This window comes from Dendrobates tinctorius, unplaced genomic scaffold (assembly GCF_039654945.1).
Source record: "Dendrobates tinctorius isolate UK_male_01 unplaced genomic scaffold, ASM3965494v1 ptg000158l, whole genome shotgun sequence".
Taxonomy (NCBI): Eukaryota; Metazoa; Chordata; class Amphibia; order Anura; family Dendrobatidae; genus Dendrobates; species Dendrobates tinctorius.
In genome coordinates, this window is record NW_027361825.1 from 6,875,091 (window position 1) to 6,882,765 (window position 7,675).

The window sequence follows — 7,675 nt, forward strand, 5'->3', positions numbered from 1 at the left end:
ATGCTCATGCATTTGCAATCATTTATGCAAGGTGGTATCTTGACCTATATACACTGCCACTTTTGTGAAATTAAGGACACCCTCTCGCAGTGGGGTTTTAAACTCAGTGGGAGTATTGTCGTATACTCACCACAATACCCTGCAGGAGGACATATCTTCTCCCTTTTTTTTTCTCTTCTTTCTTTCTTTCTCTTCCCCCATTTCTGAGTGCTGTTTGGAATATACTTTTGTCTTTTTCCTACATTATCTGACAGGAGGTGGTTATTGTCACCCAAACTTAGCAGCTAGAAACTCAGGAGTCTGTCAAAGCGCCAGTGGGCTTTATACTGTATATATATATATATATATATATTTTTTTTTTTATTATTTTTTTTTCTGGATTAAGACATCGGATGGCGGAAATCAAGGTATCATTTTATTCAGCTTCCTATGGCCTGCATGCCCATTTACTGAAGCTGGTGCAAGGGGGTTGATTCTACTGACAGATTCCCTTTAAGTAATTTTATAAGGAAAGAATGCCCTGTATAATAACATGGGCTTCGTTTAGAAAAGGGAAGGTCCATGTCAGAATCCAAGTTCTGTAGCTCCCATCTTAGTGCTGGCCATTTCTGCAAAGTCTTTCTAACAATGTGCTCTGTCCATATCACTCCTTCTCCCCATCCAAGCTTTGAGTCTCATTGCATGGGTAGTTACAAGTCAGTTTTGGTGCCATGGGGTGGAAAGGTTTTTCACTTCTTAAAAATAGCATTCTTGTATTTTAAGTCCTAGAAGTTGTGAGTTTTAGACATCTGTGGATATCTATAAATGTTCTCTTGTCTTTGAGTATGTAAAGTTATACAGTAGTTGACCTTCTAAATGTTCCCGCTCTTCTCAAAATCCTGGAAATCTACCGTAAAAGGAGAAAAGGGAAAATCATCAACAATTAATGTAATAAAAATATTTAGAAGTCAATTTTGATGACCCCCCAATGCACCAGAGATGATCTAAGACTGTGCTTCTTTCTGTTCTCATGAAATAAAAGATAGTTATTATAGGAAATGTAATAAATTTGACAAACTGGTAGTTCTGTCCTAATTGTCATGGCCCTGTAAATAATAGAAGCAGTGATCAAAGGTTCCAACCTGGGGCCAAAAATTAAATACTTCTATCCTGTCCCCAAACTGGACACGGGAAAAGCATATGGGTGGTTTGCATATCTGCCAAAATATTCCCTCCCTGAGGACAGCAATGCGTAAAGCTTGAGTCAAAATTCTCTCCATGGATACTATTGAAGAGAAATAGTGCATTATCCAGTGTAGGTATATCAATTTAAAAATAATACACTCACCCGATAAAGCTTGTAATGAGCATGGAGGATTCGCTGCTGCAGAAACGACAGATCCACGAGGGACCGACGTAGAAGATGCAGGATAGGAAAAAAAGTGGTCAGACAATCCGCGCTGCGAATCACTATAAAGGATTATTAATACAGTGGTCTTTATTCGACGTGTTTCGAAGTTTCACAGAACTCCTTCCTCAGGAAAAAATCACCTGAGGAAGGAGTTCTGTGAAACTTTGAAACGCGTCGAATAAAGACCACTGTATTAATAATGCTTTATAGTGATTCGCAGCGATGACCACTTTTTTTTTCCTATCCTGCAAAATTCTCACCATGCCTCATGGACTTTAGCCATGGGAAAAGAGTCAAACTGGTTAAATGCATCTTCTATGGTGAATGAAACATGGTCAAATAAATATTGATTTCTATCGTATTTGCTTGTCAGCAGGATTGTGCACAGTAACCTACACAAAGTGTCAGGCTGGCGCCGTTATACTGAATAAAATGATACCTTGGTTCCACAAGAAATCCATGTGGCTGATTCTTAATCTTTATTTTCAGTTTTGTGTTAATGAGATTCTTGTGCCCTGGGGTAAGTGGTGCTCTGATTAGTTATTCATAATGCAGACTGCTGACATGTCTCTGCTCCCTCACTGACCTGCTCTCTAGTTTACATAATGAATACCATCACATACTGAAGAAAGAGACAAAAAAACGCTTTTGCAGGCAGGTGTCAGTCGTTGCTCCTGCGCTGCAGCATAATTGCATGGCTACTGTGCGGGCAGAGACATCTTGGAGGAGGACTTTCTTTTTTTTTCTTCTCCATTAAGATGGCAACGTCAGAGCCTGCGCAGCAGCAGCTATCGGATCTCTATATAAACCGATAGCTGCTACAGCGAAAGTGCCCCGGGCGCCATTTTCAAAATGTTTTTTCTTTAAATCTCGCTCAAGTAAATCAGCAAAAGGGATTAAGTGCACAGTAACCATGTGATAATGCGGCAGCGAAGGGCAAACGGCCGGCACCTGCCTGCAGAAGTGTTTTTTTTTTATTTTTTATTCAGTATGTGATGGTATTCATTATGCAGACTAGGGGGCATGTCAGTGAGGGATCAGTGATCTGTCAGCAGTCTGCATTATGAATATCTAATCAGAGCACCACATTCATGAACCCCGTCTTAGGGCACGAGCATATCATGAACACAAATCTGAAAATAAAGGTTAAAGAACATCCACAAGACGGATTTCATCAACCAAGGTATCATTTTATTCAGTATAACGGCGCTGACCTGACACTGTGTGTAGGTTACTATGCACAATCCTGCTGATGGGTTCCCTTTAAATTCATAAAGCTTACCATTATGCAAAAGAAAAATAGGAGACTGGTCCCCATGGTACCAAGAATAGCCACTCCTAGGATGATCCACTTTGAGACGGTATTTTTAAATTTTCTGGCCTTTGGAAGAGGGCTACTTGAGACACCATCGACATTTGTTTTCTTAGTCGTAGGTAGTTTTATAATGTTGAGTGAGACCACTGTACCAATTCTTGAAGTTGGTCTTGAAGTTGTAGTAGATGGTAAAGTAGTAAAGGTTGCGGTTGGTTGAGTACTGGAAACTGTAGAAGAGACAGAGGTTGTGTTGGATGTTCCTGTTTCTAGACTTGTAAGAGTTGGTTGGATACTTGCTTGTGTGCTTTTTGTTGTAAGGACGACTGTAGTACCAATTGATGTTATTTCTGGTGAATTTTGGATGACCATAGAGATGATTGATGCTGGGAATGTAGATATAGTGGGTAGTGTAGCAATAGATGGAGAGCTGGTTGATGTTGGCTTTGCAGTTATAGAGTTGAGTGTTGTTGGAGCTGTGATTTCTCTGGTTGAAGGAACAACTTTAGAACTAGTTGTTGAAATAGTTGAAGAACTATAAGTAGTTTTGGATGTTGATTTTCTGTTTGTTGATGGGAATGTTGTATCGATTGCTGCTAACTTTGTTGAAAACGTTGTAGAAACTATTTCAGTAGTTGTAGGGCCAAGTATTGTTGGAACTACACTTGTAGAAGTTGACAAGACAACTATAGAACTGGGTAATGTTGGTTCTCCACTGAAAACTTGAGTTGTTGGCCTATGTGTAGTACTGGGTGTTGTGGATTCTGTACTGCTAAGAGTTGAAGGGATAGTTGCAATAGTTTTTGTCATTGGTTGTGAACTTGTTGATGTTAAATTACTAGTTGTGGGAACAGCTGCAGAACTGATTGTCATTGGAGTGGTGTTTGATGTTGTGTAACTAATCAAGGAGTCTTCTGTAGTGGTCATTGTTGATCGCGTATTGGTAATTGTAGATAGCATAATTGTAGTATTGGTTGTGAACTTAGTACTCACAGGTGTTGAAGGAACAGCCAAAGTGCTGGATGTTGTTGTTTTTGTGGAGATACCTGAAGAGCTCATTGTAGTGAAACTGGTCAAACTTTTTTTTTTTCTTGATATTCCTGATGGCGGAGGTGTAGTAGTCATTGGTTTTGAAGGACCTGCTAAAGTTTTGGTTGATGCTACTTGTGTACTTGAGGTGAAAACTGTTGAGCTGACTGTTGGTGCCTTGCCCCGAATAGCTATTGGATATGAAGATGTAGTGTTAGTTGATGTTTTTGTAGTTATAATGGTGGTTTTTGGGGGAGCAATAGTTGTAGTTGGGATGGTTTCCATAGAATTGATTGGAGATGAGATTGATTCGGTACTTATGGGGGAGGATATAGGTACCGGCTGTTCACTTGTTGAAAAACTAGATGGTATATGTGTGATGACAGTGGTTAAGGTATGACTATTCATTTCAGGGCTCAATGTATTACTAGTACCAGTAGTTTTGGTAGCAGCAGTGGTGGTACTAGTAGTAGAAGTAAGTTTTGTAATTGTAGGTTTAATTTCAATGGCTGTAGTTGAAGAGTTGGAGTTATCTCCATATCCTAATGATTCAAAACTAGTCTTACTGCCTTGGGTGTTAATGGCATAAATATTAAAACTAGCCTGTGCTGTGTTCAGGGCGCCAGGGGTTATACTTTTTTTTAAGAATGCAAAAGTGCTTACATGGATGTCAACAAAAAGATTCTCATTTCTCAGCGTGAAATAATAAGTTGATGACTTTGCTTTACTAATAAATGTGACATTTACAATGAGAAGATAATCCTTGGTTCTTGGATCACAAAATCTATGGGTGGTTGAAGAATTAGAAGTGGTGAGAGTGGAGTCAGACTCCTTGGAGGGGGTAATGGTGCTTTTTTGGCCACTTTTGCTAAAGTTGACCACCTCTCTTGATGCACTGATATCATTGCTGGAAGAACTATTTGTACATTGAGGTATAGTTTCATTGGACTGGGCCACAATGTCAAATATAACATGAGATCTAGAGATCAATTCCAGTGTAGTCTGGCCAAGTTTTCCACCAATGAGATTTTTATTTTTGGGTATGGAGGCTCCAATGACGATTAAAGAGGGTTTATATGGAAAAATGATTTTATTCCAGCTAAAGAGAAATCCAGGCTTCATATTGTTCCCTATATGTTTTGTAGAGATGTTGTCTATGCGGCTCCTCTCACTCTTCATTGTCGCAGACTCTGAATGTTTCAGTGCTTGGTTTATATTCTTTGCTTTTACTGTTTGAAAAAATAAAATAAGACTATTAATTACAATACGTGTAAGTTCTTTCTTGTTTGATCAAATGGTCATGAGATAAAAAGTGCTGTAAGCAAAGTTTATACAAGAGATTAAAAGATCTTTATATCTCAACCTGCCAGGATTCAACTTTCTTTCCCAGCTAAAAAGTGTTCCCTTGTGCAGAAAACTCATTTGTAAAAAGAGTCGAAAGTGGTCTCCTATTCATTCATTACATGGACAGTCCTTGAATTAAGTCCTGGAAATAAGTCCTTGAATTTAGTCATTGAATTAAGTAAGAAACATGGAATACTTAGTTTTACCCGTAGAGGCGCTGCAGGAAAACTGAACATTCAATACCAGGTTTCCTCACAGAATAGGACCGATCGCTGTGATTACTTGCAATCAGTTTATGGATGATTGACGCTTCTTATAAGTAGAAATTTTCATACTTATTTGAGGCTTGTTCACATGTTGCGTTTTTGCCCTGAAAAAATAAGTAGCATTTTACAGGACCAGCAAAGTGAATCAAATTTCTGAAATGTCATGTACATGCTGTTTATTTTTTCCTTGCAGATTTGAAGCAGTTTCATTTCTACAGAATATCAATTTTTGCAGAGTTTTTCATACATTTAAATGAATAGGAAATAAACGCCTAAAAATGCATCAAAAACACACAAAAAAGTGTCAAAAACAAGCGTATTTTAGATTTTTTTCATGCCAAAAGGCATGTTTCTGGTGAAAAAATATCTGTATTGTATAATTAACGTGTGCACATACCCTTAGATTAAACATTTGCAGCTGACATTTCTGCACCAAAAACATGTCTAAAAAAGTCTCCGTAAACATTAGGTGATTGTTTCCTGAAATATGCGATTTTGGTAAAGTTATTCAACGATCTAGTGTATACACAGATAACCAGATCCTTTCCCAGATAATAGATGTAAAAAAGGAATGGGCATGTTGAAATTCACCAGGCTCTATCCATTGTGGATGAAATCGATAAGCCATTGTGAGAGGGGTTGGACAGTGACTTGTCTCCTTTTCCCAACCAAAAAACAAGTTTGTTCCAACACGTAAAGAGTAGCGATGAGCGAGCACTAAAATGCTTGGGTGCTCATTGCTCGGGTCGAGCAGATTGGAATACTTGGGTACTCGGACAGAACAACAACAAGCCCAATGTAAGTCTATGGAGGACCTGAGCACTTTTACCGCGATCCCACCGGGAGTCCTTTTAAGGTCTAAAAACATCTGAAAATGATGGAAACACTGCTCAAATGACATGGGAATATCATGGCAACTGCCCCTGGAAGCATTTCTTACTTCTAGGTCACAGCTCTAAACAATGTTGTCAGAGTTTCACGCCCTTTTTTACAAGAGCACCAAAAAACCTACAAAAACGAAAACAAAATGGATTTTGCTGGGAAATATGTTAAGGAACATCCTTTCCAGGTTAATGACTTTTAGCTAAGCCAAAATAATTAACCAACATAATGTTCCTCCACTACTTGGGCTATGTTCACACACAGCTTTTTTGAGGCGTTTTGCAACCAATACAAATGCATTCACTGGGAAATGTCATTGTAACATTTACCAACCCTAGCTGGCCATGTGGTGTGTGACACATAAGCAGACACATCTTGTTTCATTTATGAAGGAGGGACTCTTAAATTCACAGAGCCTATTTTTACAGGGGCATCAGGCAGCATTAATCTTCTTAAAGGGCCATTATTAAACAGTGGGTCTCCTATGCTGTTATTGCCTATGCAGTGGATGGGCTGCCAAGAATTACGACACACCCCAATATCCCTTTCACGAGAGGTACAGGAGGGCTTCCTGAAAAAATGTTGCATTGAATGCAAGGCCTGGCCTGCCCCAAAGTTACATGCACCCCAATAAGCTTTTCAAGCCACATACTGGATGGCCACAGGAAAATCCTCTTCACATTATTCATTTTGTACTCCCATACTCTTTTCTTATGCATTGACAGCAAGACCTGCCCTGCTACCAAGTCATATGCACCCCAATAAGCCTTTGAACCCACGTACTGGATGGGCACAGGAAAATCCACTTCACATTCTTCAGTTGGTGATGCCATACTGTTTGCTTATGCATTGACGGCAAGGGCTGCCTTGACCCAAATTTGCACACACCCCAATCCCCCCTTAGAAGAAACATGGAGGAGGGCCTCTTAAAAAAATGTCCCATTACAAAGGAGCGGGTCTCCTAGACTTGTGACAGTGTATGGGCTGGCAAACATTTTCCCCTGTGGGGTACACCTCAACCTTTTTCATAACAAGTATTTTACGCCAAGCATAACCACCCACCCTTGTTAAGAAATTGACACTGGCTGTAGCAGCACAAAACACATTAACTCTGGTGATCTAGTGGCGGTGGATGATGAGACGTGGAGGAAGGCCTCATTAAAAAATATGCCCAATTTAAAGGAGCGGGTCTCCTAGACATGTAATGCCCATACATTTCCCCTTGGGGGTACATATTTTTTTAAATTTGGTGGCAAAAAAAAGGCAAAATAGTGCTGTATATAACTAGAATGACAGACAGGAAAACACTGGAATACCGGCCTAAAATAGGCAAACTTGGACCACGCAGATATATGAGGCCTGGCACGGAGATACCACACTGCCAAATATGTGGCCTGTTTTTTTAAAAAAATGCAAAATAGTGCTGTATATAACTAGAGTGACAGACAGCAA

The 7,675-nt window shown here is 39.5% G+C and overlaps 1 long non-coding RNA gene across 1 annotated transcript; it reads right to left on the reverse strand.

The window, feature by feature from the left end:
- Positions 1-402: 402 nt before the first annotated feature.
- Positions 403-4,529, reverse strand: LOC141051664 (uncharacterized). Its single transcript, XR_012220669.1, has 2 exons — positions 2,673-4,529; positions 403-886 (listed from the first exon to the last, which is right to left on the reverse strand). It is a non-coding gene; the product is annotated as an uncharacterized lncRNA (long non-coding RNA).
- Positions 4,530-7,675: the final 3,146 nt, after the last annotated feature.